Consider the following 15,678-nt stretch of genomic DNA (forward strand, 5'->3'; position numbering starts at 1 on the left):
AGCTGCCAGTGATACCAGGACATCCCATTCAGCCACATGCTCTCCTGATCCGTTTAAAACCGAAAGCCAAATCCAATCACCATAAAACTTGCCACACTAATTTGCAGAGAGCAACGCGGGACTACTGACTCTTTGCACATTTTATAATAAACCCAGTAATAAAACATCTGCAGTGCTTGAGTTTTGCTGCGCTGTTGGTTCTGAATGGTGGTTTCCATTGCTCCTACTCAATGAGGCACCCTGCATTCAGTATCTTACTTAGCTCAATAAGCAGCACGGAGGAGAAAACACAATAAAATTCGAGCTACTCACAGCTTAAGCCATTCCTTTTTCTGCGAGGGCTAACTAACACCCCACGCTCCGCTTTGCTTTCTGCTCTTAGGACCCCCAAGCCCCTCGATGAGCACGCTTTTTGTAACGGCTGGGTAAACGGGCTGCGCGGCCGGCTCCCGGCACCGATCCCCTCCAACCCGGGGAGAAGTTCGCAGTCGGAAAGCAACAGGGAGGGGCAGCCCCCCGGCCCGGAGCGGCACCGGGACCCCGACGGACGAGCTCCCGGGCGGCGCACGGCTCAGCAGCAGCCGCCGGGCGCTCCCCCGCGCCGGGCATTACCTGGCTCTCCCCGTCGGCCCAGGCGCCCGCCGCTCGCACCGCGCCCGCCCGCGGCGACAGCCCCGGCGACAGCCCCGGCCGGCAGGCGGGCGCCGCACACAGCCGCCGCGGCACCGGCTGCGCGGTCGGGCGGCGGGCGGAGGCGGGCAGCCGCCGCACTTTGCGCGGTCACAGCGCCCAGCGCCGCCGGCTGCGGCCCGCGGCCCCGGGGGCGGCGCCGTGCGGGGGGCGGCCCCTCACCGAGGGAGGGCAGCGGCCGCGCCGCGCAGCCCCGCGGGGTGGGGGGGACAGGGCTGCACCGCCCCCGCCCCACCGGCCCCTCAGCGCCCCGACAGATCCGCCGGGCCCCCCCCTCCCGCCGCACCTGGGAGCGGGACTACCGGGGCCGCGCCGCCGCCTCCGCCATGCCTCCCCGCGGCGGCGGGGACGGGACAGCCCTTCCCAGGCGCAGGATGCTCCGCCGGTGGCTCCGGCTGCGGCGATCGGGTTACGGCAGGCGTAGCCTTAAAGGGGCCGAGCAGCCGCCGCCACCTGCCGCCGGGCTCCGCTCGCCGCCTCTGAGGGGCCGGCGGCTTCCCCCGGCCCCTCCCCTCTCCGCAGCGGCTCCCCCTGTCGCTCGGCCCCGCGGGCCTGGCGGCGGCTGAGGCGCGCCCCCGGCAGGGGCGCTGGGGCGGCGGGGCTCGGCGGCGGCGGCCGGCCGCGGTAACAGCGCAGAGGAGCGGCCGCCTGCGCGGCGCGGCGGGGAGGCAGCCCGCGGCCGGCCGCCCCGGTACCGCAGCTGCCATCGCCGGCCCCGGCGCCCGCTGGCCGCCTCTGCCAGTTGCCCCGGGAGGGGCTCCGGGCCCCCGGGTCCTGCTGAACGGACGGGGCTGAGAACAGCTCCCGCCTGGGGGAGGAAGCCCCGCCGTTAGGCATCGCATCCCGCCCGCCTTCCCGCAGCGCCCTGGTCACGGTGCCGTGCGCGGACGCAGCCCCATTGTCTCAACCCGTCCCCGCAAAAACGCTAATGGGACCGTCCGCCCCCTTGAACCCGTTTCTGCGCTCCCTGATGGCGCTGCGCAGCAACCTGGGGTCACAGGCAACGTGCTCACCACACTGACAACAGCTATTGCTGACACCTGCTCTTTTTATAAATTGGATTTGACTAAAATCACATCTTTTTTTTTATTATTTTACATTTTTGAACTGTTGGATAATGTTGAGAAATCAAAGAGAAGCCAAATTACGTTGACAAAATTAAATATGATGATGATGCATGGCCTTGGGTTTTTTACCAACTGGAAAGCATAATGGTCAGGACTCTTGTTGCTCTTGCCATGTCCTGCTCCCATACGCATCCTAAACCACCTCAGCTTTCCATTTCCGTTCAGGATTCCTGATCCTTCAGATCAATAATTTAAAAATTCTCCTCTCTCAAACAACATAATGTGGAAGGTATTCACATATATGTCTCCCTAGATTAAGCTACAGCTGGCAAATCATCTCCCCCAACTACGTACACTGGTCTCTCTTGCAAGATGTCTCCCAGGGCAGGAATGCTGTGGCCTGAGCCTGAACAGAAACTGATGCTGGCTTGCCTTGATGTGCCGGTCTGCAACACACAGAAACTGGGGTACTGATTAATGAGGCGTTGAGCCATTCCTGCTGTAGAAACCGTAACCTGTGGGAGGTGAGCAGGGCGCCCCGCCAGCATCTGTAACTGTTTCAAGCCAGCTTGGCTTAATCCATTGCTGAACATAAACTGTGGGTAAGTGTGACCATCAGAACTACTGAAGTCTGGACTATCCACTTGTGTCTTATGGTTGACCAGCTTTTAAACTGATTTTTGTTAACAAAACTCCACAAAATGTTCTCAGCTGAGTAAAGGAAGAGATCCCATTCCTGCTTTCAATCTTCTTCCATTCCAGAAACAAACAGGTAGACCAATAAAAACAGCAGTATCATACCAACAGAGTATCTTAGTAAAACTGGGATAAAACCCTCATCTTTTACTCTGATGTCATTTTATTCATCATATACAGGAAGATTTCAACCTATTTTTATTGTGTCTACAGTTTTTAGTGAAACAGAACAGCCACTAAAACCTAAGAACTGCATGGTGGGATCATAAACCATTTCCAAGATGACATAAACTACAAACATTCAGAAAAAATTTTTTGTTCAATAATTCACCTTCCAAAGAACAGTACTTTCTGCTTAATCCAACATCACTGACTTTGAAGTTTCTTTGTACATACCACTTGCCCTTGTAACTCTGACAACAGCCTTCCACATGGAGAAGCTGTGGACCTCTGGGGTGACAGAGGATCTACAGTGGCAGTGAAGGCAGGAATGGTTGTTCTCAGGTCTGTGGATGCAGGCAATGACTGTTTTCGCTCATGGTTAACAACCAAAGGCTCTGAACAACAAGCTTCAGCAGATTTAGCTGCTGTGTTTTAAGATGTTATTTCTCCCAGCTGCCTCAGGTCATGACCGTTCTAGCAAAGGACAACAATGAAAGTCTGTAGTTTTTTAATATGCCAGCCTGTGACCTGGAGTCCCCACCACAAGAGTGTGGCAATACCTAGCAGCAAGGTAAAGCAGACAGCTGAGAGTGGCAATATCTTAAACTGAACAGGTAACTCTGCCAAAGACCACCTGTCAGGGCTCTAAGCCTCAAAACAACGCGTCACCATCATACACTTACAGGTTAGGAAGCATCTAGAAGACAAACCAGACCCTGCCCAAACCCCTCTATATCAGAGAGCCTGTGTAGCACACAACCTACCAAACAATTCCTTGGGCCCAGTGCTGCGTGGGTGAAAGAAACTAGTTTGACCTGCCTCACCGCTCTCTCCTTGGCCCATGTTCAGCACATTTTGGAGCACACAGCAGATCATGACCAGAGGCAATGCCATCTTTCAACAGCCCAACAACATGTGCTCATTGACTGTAAAGCTGAGAATGGCGATACAGTATGGATTCCTGGCTGGCGACTGCTCTCCATGGGAGCACTCAGCAGGATATCTCTCAGATTTCTGATAAAGAGAATTTGCAGCTAAAAGAGAACTGGCTATAGGGTATTGTGGGAAAATTACTTTGGAGGAAATCAGGGAAAACTGGGACCTAATAGAAGCATAGTATTACAGAAAGCTTTTTAGGGTAACATACAGTTACCACTTTCAGGGTGGTCGGCATGCACGGAGTCTACTTTACCATGGCTCCCTAAGCAGCACACCCTGCCATCTTACCACGTGCTGTCAGCAGTAACGGGTGGCGCAGAGTGGAGACACCGCAGCCAGGCTCTGTTGTACTCCTGCAGGAATGGGAACTCGATGGTACCGCACAGCTGATAAGCTACATAGCGCTTGTCAAATGAAGAATACACGCGATGCCCACTGCTGAGCCAACAACTGTGGCAAAATTACTTTCCTCAGGCAAACCTTGCTCATTATAATCTCATTGCAATACCACATGCACCTCATCCCAAAGTTAACTGCCTCCAAGGCATGACCACCCTTCACTGAGCACGCATTTTATGTTTTTATTTGACTTTACCTTTAAAGGTAAAGCAAGAGAATTTTACACCTATCAGTAACAAAAATATGTATGACTAGAGTCACCCAAGCTCCACCTAAATGTAAAGAAAAGGTATAAAAGTAAGTTAGAAAGAAGAGAAATTAGGGAAGACTCCATCATAACTTCTGGGATCAGCTGATGGGCTGAACCTGTCTTCTCCATAGGGACGCCTACTGGGTAGGAACTCTATTCTATGACGAACTCGTGCTAGCTGTTATTAGGAGTATTGGTTTAAGCTTGTTTTGCAGTCAGTGTATTATCACCAGCAATGTTTGAACCTTATCCTGTCACAAACTTGCATTTTGTATAATAAAAATCTTCAGCTGAAGTTCATTTTGTGTAAGTCTCCAGAGGTCTGAGTAGTTGACATAAGGGATTTGACTCAGTGACGCTGTCAGCAGGGGACCCTGAATAGGTTAGTCAAATCACCCTCCAATACGGCGGGCTATCAAAATGCAGGTAGTGGACAGACTGGTCGGACACAAGGGTCCCATCTTTCTTGGGAAACTGACAGGCTGATCAAATATAAAGGGTTAATGGAAACCCCCCTTTCTAACGTGACAGGTATGAAGGTATTGCAGTAGAAGGGAGGCCTGCAGACGTGATTAGATGCGGCTGCCAGAAGTCCAGGTTGCCTTAGATTCATTGTCTGTCGTCTTTCCAACCAGAAATGTTCTCCAGGAAGATTCTGAGAGCCACCTGTGTGTCTGGGATTCTTGGTATCTAATAATCTCATCAAGTTGGATGTTACTGCGTATGCGCAGCAGCCTCGCCTTGGGTATCCCATGTCCAGCAATCCCAAAGAGATCCTCAGAGCAAACACACTGGGCCTGTATTCCATGTGCAAAGCAATTCCAACAAAACCAAGAGTGTACTCTACCACTCCTACAAAGCGTCGCATGAACTTAATAATTACTTTGAGCATTTCCTCAAATGTATGAGGCTTACTATACTTAGATGATGCAACTCGTGCACCTATTTGTGCATCACAAGTACAGTAGCAAAGGGCAGGATAAACAGTCACCGGAGTGGCATCACAGTCAGCTGGTTGCTACACAGTGACCACAGTCTGGCTTTCACAACTAATACATCTCTTCCACACTCCCTTGTGATACACAGCCACCATTCTCCAGCAGCTGCAAACCAAAGATGCCACCGCTATATGGTAACTGTCAAGAACTCCCCCAGTAACAAATGCCACTTCTGAAGCCAGGCTTCAGCAGGGTAGGGAACTACAGGCAATGGGTTTGCTAAGGTGATGTGTAGAACAGAGATTTAGGAACACAGGGCAAAAAATGAAATTATATTCCATGTTGGGCACATAGGTTGAAAGACCATAGGGACGGTAGAACATGGAGATATCGCAGTAGCATTCACAGATAACAGCATAATTCTGTTGGCTTCAGCTGAATCATCTTATTTACACTGCATAAGAGAAAAATTGGGCTCTGCTTTTCATCTATGCTTTAATTACAATTAAACTTCTTTGATATATTCATCGTTTTCAGCTTTCTGCCAATTAGGCCCAGGAACTCCATAAACAAGGAACAAATTTTGCTGAAACGGACAGGGTCTGCTAAGACAGGGTGGTAAAGAGGAAGGTAGCCCAATGTAAGGAAGTTGAAGTCTGCAGTAATCCATCCTCAGCCAAGTTGTACACCCTGTTCCATACCCTTCTCATTCTGTAATTACTTTCAGGGTGGCACTTCAGGTATGGTAAAAATATGTTGTCAGGTGACTGCTTGTAACTCCCACTAAAATCTGTGAGAGGGATGTGACCATAAATAGAAAACTACACAGTACCTCTTCCCAAGCACACCTGTAATTTCAGAACCGTGCTTTCTCAGAGCTGAGCCTACTTCTGCCGAGAATGAAGCTTTTATCGTGGTTGCTGTACTGAAAAGTGAGGCATATGTGGGAAAGGAGAATATTTTCAGAGCATTTGAAAATTACTTTGGTTGTGGTTTTGAACTTACACAGAATGTAACTAACCTTTCTGTCTGAATTTACCAATTGTAGTAAAAATAGACTCTTAATGAATGGTAAAGCCTGATTAGTATATGAAAAAAATTATATAACATGGTGTTGCAGCAGCAGTGGATTGAACTCAGTGACCTAAAAAATGCTTAAATTTATTTCTGTCTTAGGAAGTTCCTAGGTCTACCTGTCAGCAGCAGGAGATACTCCCAGAAAATCAATTATACATGTAAGCAAAAATATCATGGAGATGAAAGAACGTATGAAAGAGCAAGCACAATTCTCCTTTCACAACACTGTGAATCAAGAGTAACTCCACTGAAGCCAAAGAGTTAGACTGGTGTGAGTGAGAAAAGAACCAGCTCCATTGTCTGAAAATTACTCGGGCCACCCATGGAGTCCAATCACAGTAACTGTAGGCAGCTAATATCACAGCATTTAATTCAGAAAGCCCAAGACTGAAAAGAGGAGACTGGAAAAAAAATCCAAATTTGGTTTTAGCTAAAGCTGAAAAACGTCAGGAAAACAGAAAAGGAGAAAAAAAAAAAAAAAGACTCCATTTCTAAAAAAATCCTCCCTCCCTCAAACAAAAATTCATAGAAAAAAAGAGTGAATCTACATGCTTCGTTTGTTGTCTTTTTTTAAACACCCTACATGTACCCAGTTAACAGTTGCTGAGCTGTATGCTTCCCTGAAGGAAAAGTGTTATCTTCATTTTCCAAACAGCAGACACATTTTGTGTATTGATACGTATTGTGTTACACCTGCTCAGATTGAGTGCTGCAGAATGTGTCTTACCTTCCCAGCACAGGTCACTGTAACAGATCCTGGTACATTTTTAGGTAGCACTGTACTAAACAATACTTTCACGTTCCCCTGCTTTAGTTTACTTCCTTTAAACACACCCTCCCTTTTTCATCTTAAGTCAGTTAGTTTAGCTTCCCTAGCTCCTGCCACCTCCCCTTTTAAAACAGCATTTCTGCCAGTAGTACTTACTCTCAGTAATGGAACAAGGGCTTGTTTCTGGAAAGCTGTCTGGTCACTAACCTCTTCCTCTATCTCAGTCTCCCTTCTTCAGTTTTCTTCCAGTTTTTCTGTCTTCTCCATTTATCTCTCATCACATGCTGTCTCTTTCACCCTGTTACACCTCACCTGCAGCATTACCCTCTCTATTGGTATTACTGTCCTGATTATAATCATCCAGAAGCTATTGAAACCTGTAAAACAGCACGTTGTGAGTTTATTATGCTGCATTACAAAGCGCTACACTAATGCACCATGTCAGCATTAGGACAAAACATCAAACCACATTAAGACAGATGCGCTGATTATGATCCACAGAACTCCGCCTCTTTTTTTTCTTTCCCAGGTCCTTCTGACTTCTCTTTTGGCCCTCTCCCATTTTATCCTTATCACCTTTTCTGTCACTTCATTTTCTTCCTCCCCACAGTCATCCTCCCCTGGCTTCCTTCATTGTCCACTTCACATTCCTCCATGCATTTTCTTTCCTTTGACATGCCTGCACAAAGGATTGTAACAGAGGCAGTACTGCAGCTTTGTTAAATCTGTCCTTGGGTCTTTGGTAAACAAAGCTGCACCTGGGTGCATCTTTGGGATCAGCAAACTAGGGGTCTAGAAAACATTCCATTCCCAAAGGCTTAAACCAGAGAGCTCTGAGATTAACATGACTTTTCGGTTCCCTGATCTCAGAGACAGAGCACACCAGAAACAGCTGGAAGAAGCCTGAAACAATACCGGATTCTTCTCTTCACATGCACATATTTCCTTTTGCCTTATAGGAGTCTGGCCTCTTGGCCACAAGAGCACCATAGAACCAGGTAGTGACTAGAACCTGATGATGTCAGAACAACAGAAAATGAAAGATGTACTTTGTAATGGGATACAACTGAAAAGCATTAAATTGGTGCCAAGGGGTGCTAAAAACAATTTCCCAACAATTCAACATGCAAAGGGTCAGAAAGCAATGCTTTTTTAAGATGTTCAGACTGTCAATTAAAATCAGCATAATTCAAGCAGAGAACACGGTTCTTGGTGATGCTAGGTATTTTGATTTACATGATAGATTTTGAGGAGCAGCACATCAGGTAAAAGGACAGAGCGCATGTCTGGGACAGTATCACTCATCTGTATGCTAAAGATTGCTTCTAAGCCTCGCTTAGATCAGTCTAAACTTTGGCACATGCCATAGCAGCTGCACAGCATTTAACTATGCCTCTTTCAGCATGCTCCACAGTGCAGAAAGAATGTTTTATTAAGATACTTTAACAGCAGATACATTAGCCTGAAAAGGTTAAGTAGTTTCTTCAGACAATATAGCGTCCCCTGAGTGTCTGCCAATTTTTAAGATTTTGCAAAAATGTGTCTATAAGTTTTAGTGATTTTTCCATCCTCTGTTGATCTGTAAAAGCCTTGAGGAAACAAGGAAGGAATATTACTTAGTGGCACAGGAAACAATGAAACCTGGTGCACACTCCCATTATATACACCTAAATGCTGTTGAAATCCGTCAGAAAAGCCCTGAATAAGAAAACAAGGAGTTGTTTTTCACTTAGTTCTCAAATACAGTACTCAGTAATACTTGCAATAATTTTATATTTTTCGGAGAACTGATTTCAAAATTGATTTCTCTTAAATAGTAAAGCTTTTTTTTCGCATTTTGACATAGATATTAAAGTGTTATAATACACTGTTTCAAAAGGAAATACACTTTATGTCCTAATTTTGTCAGTTTAGGAGCCGCAGAACGTACTATTCATTCTTCTTTCACTTCTGATACTGTCTTCTACCAAAGGCACTGCTTTCAGCAGTGCTACTTGTTAATATTGTCATTATTTGCAAATTTTGTATTGGCACTATTATAGATTCTTACCTAGAGTTTAATTCTTAGTCTCCATTGATGCCAGCAGGTCTACTGTTTTCCCCCCTCTCTAAAGCCTGGATCTGCATGTTATTTCATACAGACAGATTTCTGTCCCTCTGTGCACTTCCAGCCATGTGAAGGTGATTGTGCTCCTTACTGTAACTTCCAAACCTAAGATTTAATATAGCAGTCATGGTAAGAAAGATACAAAGAGAAGAAATAGTACATTTAAGTACATCAGTGCTAAAACACAGAAATAAACCTTGCCTTCCAGATCAAGTGGTGAATTATTTTAGGTTTCCACTTCCAATTACACTGTTCAACACCGTCTTGCTGACAAGCAACACTCACTCTGATCGGCTTACTCAGATATCTAAAAATATTAGAAAAATACTGAATATAAAACCAAGGAAAATTAAAAATAAGGAAAATAGAAAAATAATCCTAATTGTATATGTGATATATATGAAAAAAATGCTAAGGTGGAAGAGTTCCACCTTAAAAATATATCGTGCCAACATTGTAAGTCGTTTTGAAAAGCCTTTGTGAATTGCAACAAATATGTTGTCTAACTGAATAAATTGCAGAAAAATTGTATTGTAATATACACTAATTACATCATCTTGGTTGTGGGGGGGGTTTTCCAGTGTTGCACATTTATTTTGTTGTAAACACACACATTGTGCCATAATAATGCTACTGGGACTGCTTGAAGAGCCAACATTTCAGCACCTGTTCATTTGATTTGCTGAGTAATGGCTATTACACATCTGGTGTTCCTCTGGTGGCGTCCTCTTTTTCTGTGTGGAAATTATGCCTCAGTGGAAACAGGAATCTCACCACTGAAAGTGGGAACTTCCAGATTCAAGGTATCTTGGGCAACAGTACCTGCACACATGCAGACCAAGATGTTCTAGTCCAAGTCCAACGTCATGTTCTGCAGTACACAAGTCAGATGCGTTCTGGACATACTGTACTCCGTGCATATGCACTGAGTGTTAGACTGGACATCTCTGACTCACTGGCTGTGCCAGACATACCATGCAGCAAGTCCATGATGCTCAGAATTCTGCAAATTTGATACTCATGTATAGCATTCATCTGGGCACTGAACAAACCCTTATATGTCAATTTATCCTAGGGAAAAATACATGAAGCCAGGTGCTGGAGCAGGTAATACTCTGCACCTTGTGTAATTAATCTTTCTTTTAAAAAGTCCGTATCTCAGTAAATCTCCTTAAAACAAGGACAGCCTTTTCATTTGACTTTTGCATAGTGCCTGTCCCAAAGAATTCCTGCATGTTGTAACAATAAAAAAAAATAACCTAGACAAGAACACAGTACTGCACACCGCCCCATCACCACTGTGGAAGTTACAGGAATCAAGGTTTCTCATGATCTGGTTCCTAACTACAAAAATACACCACAAAGGGAGAAGGTAACAAGTCCAGGGCAGTAACTCTTCAGTTTCACTTTAAACAGACTTTTTTTTTGTCTTTGTGTGTACAGTACTCTTTAAAGGTGACTGAAGTTTACCTTACAGTTTCTCAATTATTTTCTTTTAAATAATAATAATAATAATCAAAGCTTATACAAGCTTTTGGCTTGACTATTATCTACTTAAGAACTGCTTGTAAATACAATTGTACCAGTCTTCAAACAAAGGTACAATCAGACAACATAGTTTGTCTTCAAAGTATTCCAAAAAGAGTATGAAACCACTCGTAAGATCCCTATTTGGAAATCAGGTGAGCGTTAGTAAACCAGAAGCTGCCATGAAAACTCCTAAGTGTTTCCACATGCATAACATATTTTTAATTTTCAGTAATATATTAATCATCAGTCAGCAAAATAATTAATACCATAACTCTAAGCAACTGCCTTATTATCGCTGTTTAATTCACAACAACAGGAATCAAACAACTCTCTTGACACCCTAACAATGCATTAAATTCACAATAACTAATGCAAATCATGTGTAATTTCCTAACATTTATTTAACCTGTAATATAGGCAAGGGCATTCTCTTATACTACTGTATACAAGCATCGATAGAACAGTGTTACACATCACCTGTGTTTGATGAAAAAAATGTGAGGGGGATCTGGTTTTAAATTTTATGTAATCACATAATTAAAGAATGTTAAAATATGGTGCAGAAGGAGAGTTATATTGGCTACAGCTGGACTTTTAACTATGACAGCTTTCTGTTAACACTGTTTACTGTGCTTGACATCTTACATGTCTTTAAAAAGGTAGAAGCAATAGAAGGAATTTCAGATTTCAAAATTTTAATATTGTCTTGCAAGAATTATATACAAATGTACAGAAATTAAAATGCCAAGATAACTTATCCAGCTCTTGCAAACTCTACAAATAATTCAATTTATCTCCACTGAGAGCTAGTGGAGTCATTACTTTCACTTGACTTTAACAGGATTTGGGCAAATCCCCAAACCTGACATCCCCAAAACAATAGTCAATAAATGACATTTTTAAATAGAACTGCATAAAGAAAAGACACAAGAAAAATGGGAGGAAAAGAAAATCAAAGACAGTGTAGAGCAAAACCAGAACACATCATCTCTTCTATTTTAATATGATCAGTTCAACACCAGCATGTCATTAATTCAATGCTAGGCTTTTGGAAACCTAAACAGCTCACAAAACTGTCCTCACTTTCATCTCAGAAACCTGTCTCTACAGTGGAGGGTATCAGTTCTGATGCATTTTGTACGCTCATAAGGAGAGGGTGGAGAGAGCGTTGAAGGGTGAGGGGCCTTTTTTTCAGGCCTAGGAATGCTGAGGGCCAAGTACTGAAATCCAGATGGCCTGTGATGGCAGCAGCAACCGCCCCAGCTACCTGATTTTCAGTCTGAGAGAGGAAGAGGTATGCACTGATGCAAGCTGGTAAATGAGACCAATGCACAAGCAATGGCCAGTCTTCTGAACACAGGAATTCAGGAAAGACTAAATAAAAAAGTGCACTTCTTCTCATCCAACTGACAGATCCATGGAAAGCTCAGGAAAACCCCTCAAAAACCTGCAGTGAGTATGCAGAGAATGCTACATTCTAACCTCCAAGTACCCCTGCAAATTTCATTTAACGTTGTAAACAGATTTTAAGATATATTTCCAGGAAGGTAATATCAGAGTCCAAATCTATTTTTAGCAGTATTTTTTTAAAAGGCCTTGTTTTTACAGGCTGAGAGGCCAGAGGCACCCAGTGACCTCCAGGACGCTCTGTACTTTTAAGATTTGAAACAGAAGTCTCTTTCTCCTGGCTTTTTGAATAGACAGAAGAACATTAGTTTACATTATGTTACAAGGACTGCTCCCTGAACATGCTACCCAGTAATTACAGCAAGTTGCAATATGTAATTTTGGTGCTGTATACTACAAATGTTCTTGCTTCATAAAAATCACATTCAGAATGCACCCAAAGTGTCACCAGACCTTGTGTCATCAAAGCTACATGCACCAGCTCTCTAGCCATGCTGTCAGATGTAGTAGGTTAAAGAAACATCTGCTAGCAGTGTGGCTCATCCCTGTTAGAAAAAAAACATTTTTCCCTACAAACTGCTTCTTTGATTGTAAATTCTAACACCATATTTAGACCCTGACAAATTTCTAAAAACAACCTCCTCCCCCACTTCCAAAGACTACATACAAAGACCTTAGCGTTTCCAGGAAATCTTTAAATAGTGGGAGGGAAGGATACCTTATTTATTGAGTTTGTGTAAACTCACAACCACTTTGCTGTTTGTCACTGATGGCAGTTAGACCCCACAGTACACCACTGGAAATTAAAGTGTAAAGAACAGCAAGCATGCATGGGAGAACTAATTAATTTTCAATAGAGAATAAATCTCATTCTATCTTTTTGGCTATTTAGGACAAACAGTGTATAAGTGCTTGCAAACACTTTGCATCTAAACAAATGGGGGTCATTTTAAATATATATGAGAAGTGCTGTTATAACACGAAAACACAGAACTAACTGTAATGTTAACATAAATATTACAGATGTTATTGATTACAAATACAAATCAGGACTTCTAAGATTACATTCCCATAATTGTAATGACTCACAAGAAAGTAAATTGCACTTAGCCCAAACTAATTGAAAGTAACTGCTGCTAAAAGGGACAAATTTTGCCACAGCCCAACTCTGGTAACATCCTAATTCTGCCACCAAAACACCATAAGCATACAAAAAGAAAGAATTGTTTCCTGTAGAAAAAAAAAAATAATCAAGTTTACTTATATAACACACCTTGATTTTCAAATCACTTCTCCTATGAAATAATCATGCAGAAACTAAGGCAAACTACATGTCTGAGGTTTAACATGATAAATGGTTCCACGTTACAATTTTTCCAGTAGCAAAGCCTGAGTAAGAGGTTCCTGCTCTTTTCCTCACCCAACTCCTTCCACCCTATTGCTCTTTACCCCTCCGTTCTGGTCATGCAACTGCTTGTAGAGTTGCATTCTAAGCCAAAACAAGGCAAAAAGACCTTATTCAAGAAAACAACACTACAATCGCTCTTGTTCATAGGTCTACTTTTAGAATTTGTAATTAGAAGAAAAGGAAAGCAATTATTCAAAACGCCAGTGAAGAAAACATGAATATAAGGTGTATTTCAGCTGGCTGGAAAGACTCTATTGTTTAACAGTTAATGTTAAATCACTTGAAGTGGAATCTCAGAAAGTGAATGGCCACCAGATAGCCAAAGCTGCTTACATTTCATTTCAGGGAAAAAAATACTTCTGTTTACATTCCCATTGCAGCCTTTCCCACTGGAGACAAAAGAAACTGAAACATGAAGAGAATGAGTCTTCCCCAGTTCAATTTATTACTCACCAGTGTAACTTTCAAAGGAGACATGCACCAGATGTACTAGTAAGCTTCCACAGAGAATATTCACATGTAGAAAGAATAGCAGCAGGTTTTTCTTCGGAACATTGTTTCACAAATGGTAAATGGAAAAAACTGTACTATTGTATAAAAACCTGTTTTCTCCCCATTCAGGAGTTTCAGGGTTTTCTTTTGAACAGTGATCAATTATTTAGAATGAACGTGGCTTATTTCTCCTTCAGTAAGTTCAAAGCTAACTTCCTGCTTTAGTAGCAGAGGTACCAGAGACAGCCCTTACAATTAGTGCATTTGCATCACTTTCTGTCAAATGACTTTTCAGGGCAAATGCACTGCTTCCTCCCAGACAAACAGGTTATACCATCACTTGCAGTATTATTAATTTTACAGACTGGAGAACAGTATGCAGCACTAGCCATTGCCTTCCTCACAGAAGTCCTATACTTCGTGTTATTTAGCTAACGCTACCATGCTGTGCTACACTTTGGGACAGTTAGTGCTTTTTCATATTAACTTTCACATGTATGTTTGATGCTGAGACGAAGTATTCTCAAGGCACTTGACAGATGGGAATCAAGCACCAAGCAAGCAGAGCAACTGAATTAGTGCAGAGCAACCTGATTGCTCTGTTACTCATAACAGTTCTTGGACTGAAGTCTCCCTGGTCCAGAACATTGTCTGTATTAAGTGAACAGGGAGTTGCCATGATGAAAACACACAAATACAGAAATGTCCTACTGAGAAAAGACATAATTAGCAGTGTTACATGGCAAATGGGATCTTCATGGGCTCTACTCAATTTTCATAACAGAAAAAAAAAAAAAGCCTGCAAAACTTTATGGCATCTAGCTTGCAGTCCATTGCTTCAATCTTTAAGTAGGTGTTTTAACTAGTCTCACCAAGCCCTGACTCTTCCCTCAACCCTTGCAATCTGCTGTGGATACTACTTGAAAGCTATATTCTTTATTCAAGCAGGATTCCCAATGAGCAAGAAGACTTCCAACGCTTGTTCTAGGAGTTTATGAGGCAATCTCACTGGTTAGCTTTTTAGATTTATTGAAAGTCAGGATGTTTGCTTTGTGTCAAAGGAACTGTCAGATCCTCATTTTACAGCCCAAAGAACAGGTAGGCATCACTCTTATTTCTCCTCATTTTTAAATGACCTCCCTAGCAAAAACCCCTACCCTTCCAACTTCAGTCGTTTTAGGTCAGTTCCTCATCAATTTCACCGAACGGCCTTACAGAAGAATTCTATATAAGAAGGGGAAGTACATACATACAGAAGAAATAACATGAAAAGGAGAAAATAAGTTGAAGTTCTTAATGTCACTCTCTGCTGATGAGATTCAGGGATTCTTTCTCTGTATTAAATGCCTAATAGAAAGCAGTTCTTTAACACTTCTCATGGTAGGAAGAATAAGAGCAAAAGGGAAGATATAAAAAAGCCTTGGGGAAAAAATTCTTTACATAAAACAATTGGTAGCTATACACCCCGTGGCAACCTGGGATACATTCTGCATCAATTTTTTTTACTGATGAAGGTACAAAAGGGGAAAGATCACCACAGACAAAATTAGTATTTAAATTGCCCTATAGAATTTACTGTCTTGTTTTAATGTAGTGGTTTATTTTCTGACAAGGACTATGGTGCTTTCTTCCTCTTCCTTCTATAATTTGGACTTGGGTCTCTGTTGTCCCTAATTACTATTTTTATGTAGCTAATTAAGTGGAAAGATAAATGATTTTTTGACATTCATACATCATCAATATAGCT

The 15,678-nt window shown here is 43.0% G+C and overlaps 1 protein-coding gene across 4 annotated transcripts in view; it reads right to left on the reverse strand.

Annotated features, from left to right (window-relative positions):
• TLCD4 (TLC domain containing 4) overlaps nt 1-15,678 on the reverse strand; it is a 45,813-nt gene that overhangs the window by 28,702 nt on the left and 1,433 nt on the right. Inside the window, exon 1 of one of the 4 annotated variants that reach the window (XM_055814837.1) lies at nt 977-1,161. The exons of 1 other annotated variant lie outside the window; for it this stretch is intronic. The gene's annotated coding sequence lies outside the window, so the exon portion shown is untranslated. Of the gene's footprint in view, nt 1-312; nt 585-612; nt 777-976; nt 1,162-15,678 lie in introns of those variants that run through there. 2 more of the 4 variants (XM_055814839.1, XM_005237250.3) reach the window with 2 other exon arrangements.

This window comes from Falco peregrinus, chromosome 10, assembly GCF_023634155.1.
Source record: "Falco peregrinus isolate bFalPer1 chromosome 10, bFalPer1.pri, whole genome shotgun sequence".
Lineage (NCBI taxonomy): Eukaryota > Metazoa > Chordata > Aves > Falconiformes > Falconidae > Falco > Falco peregrinus.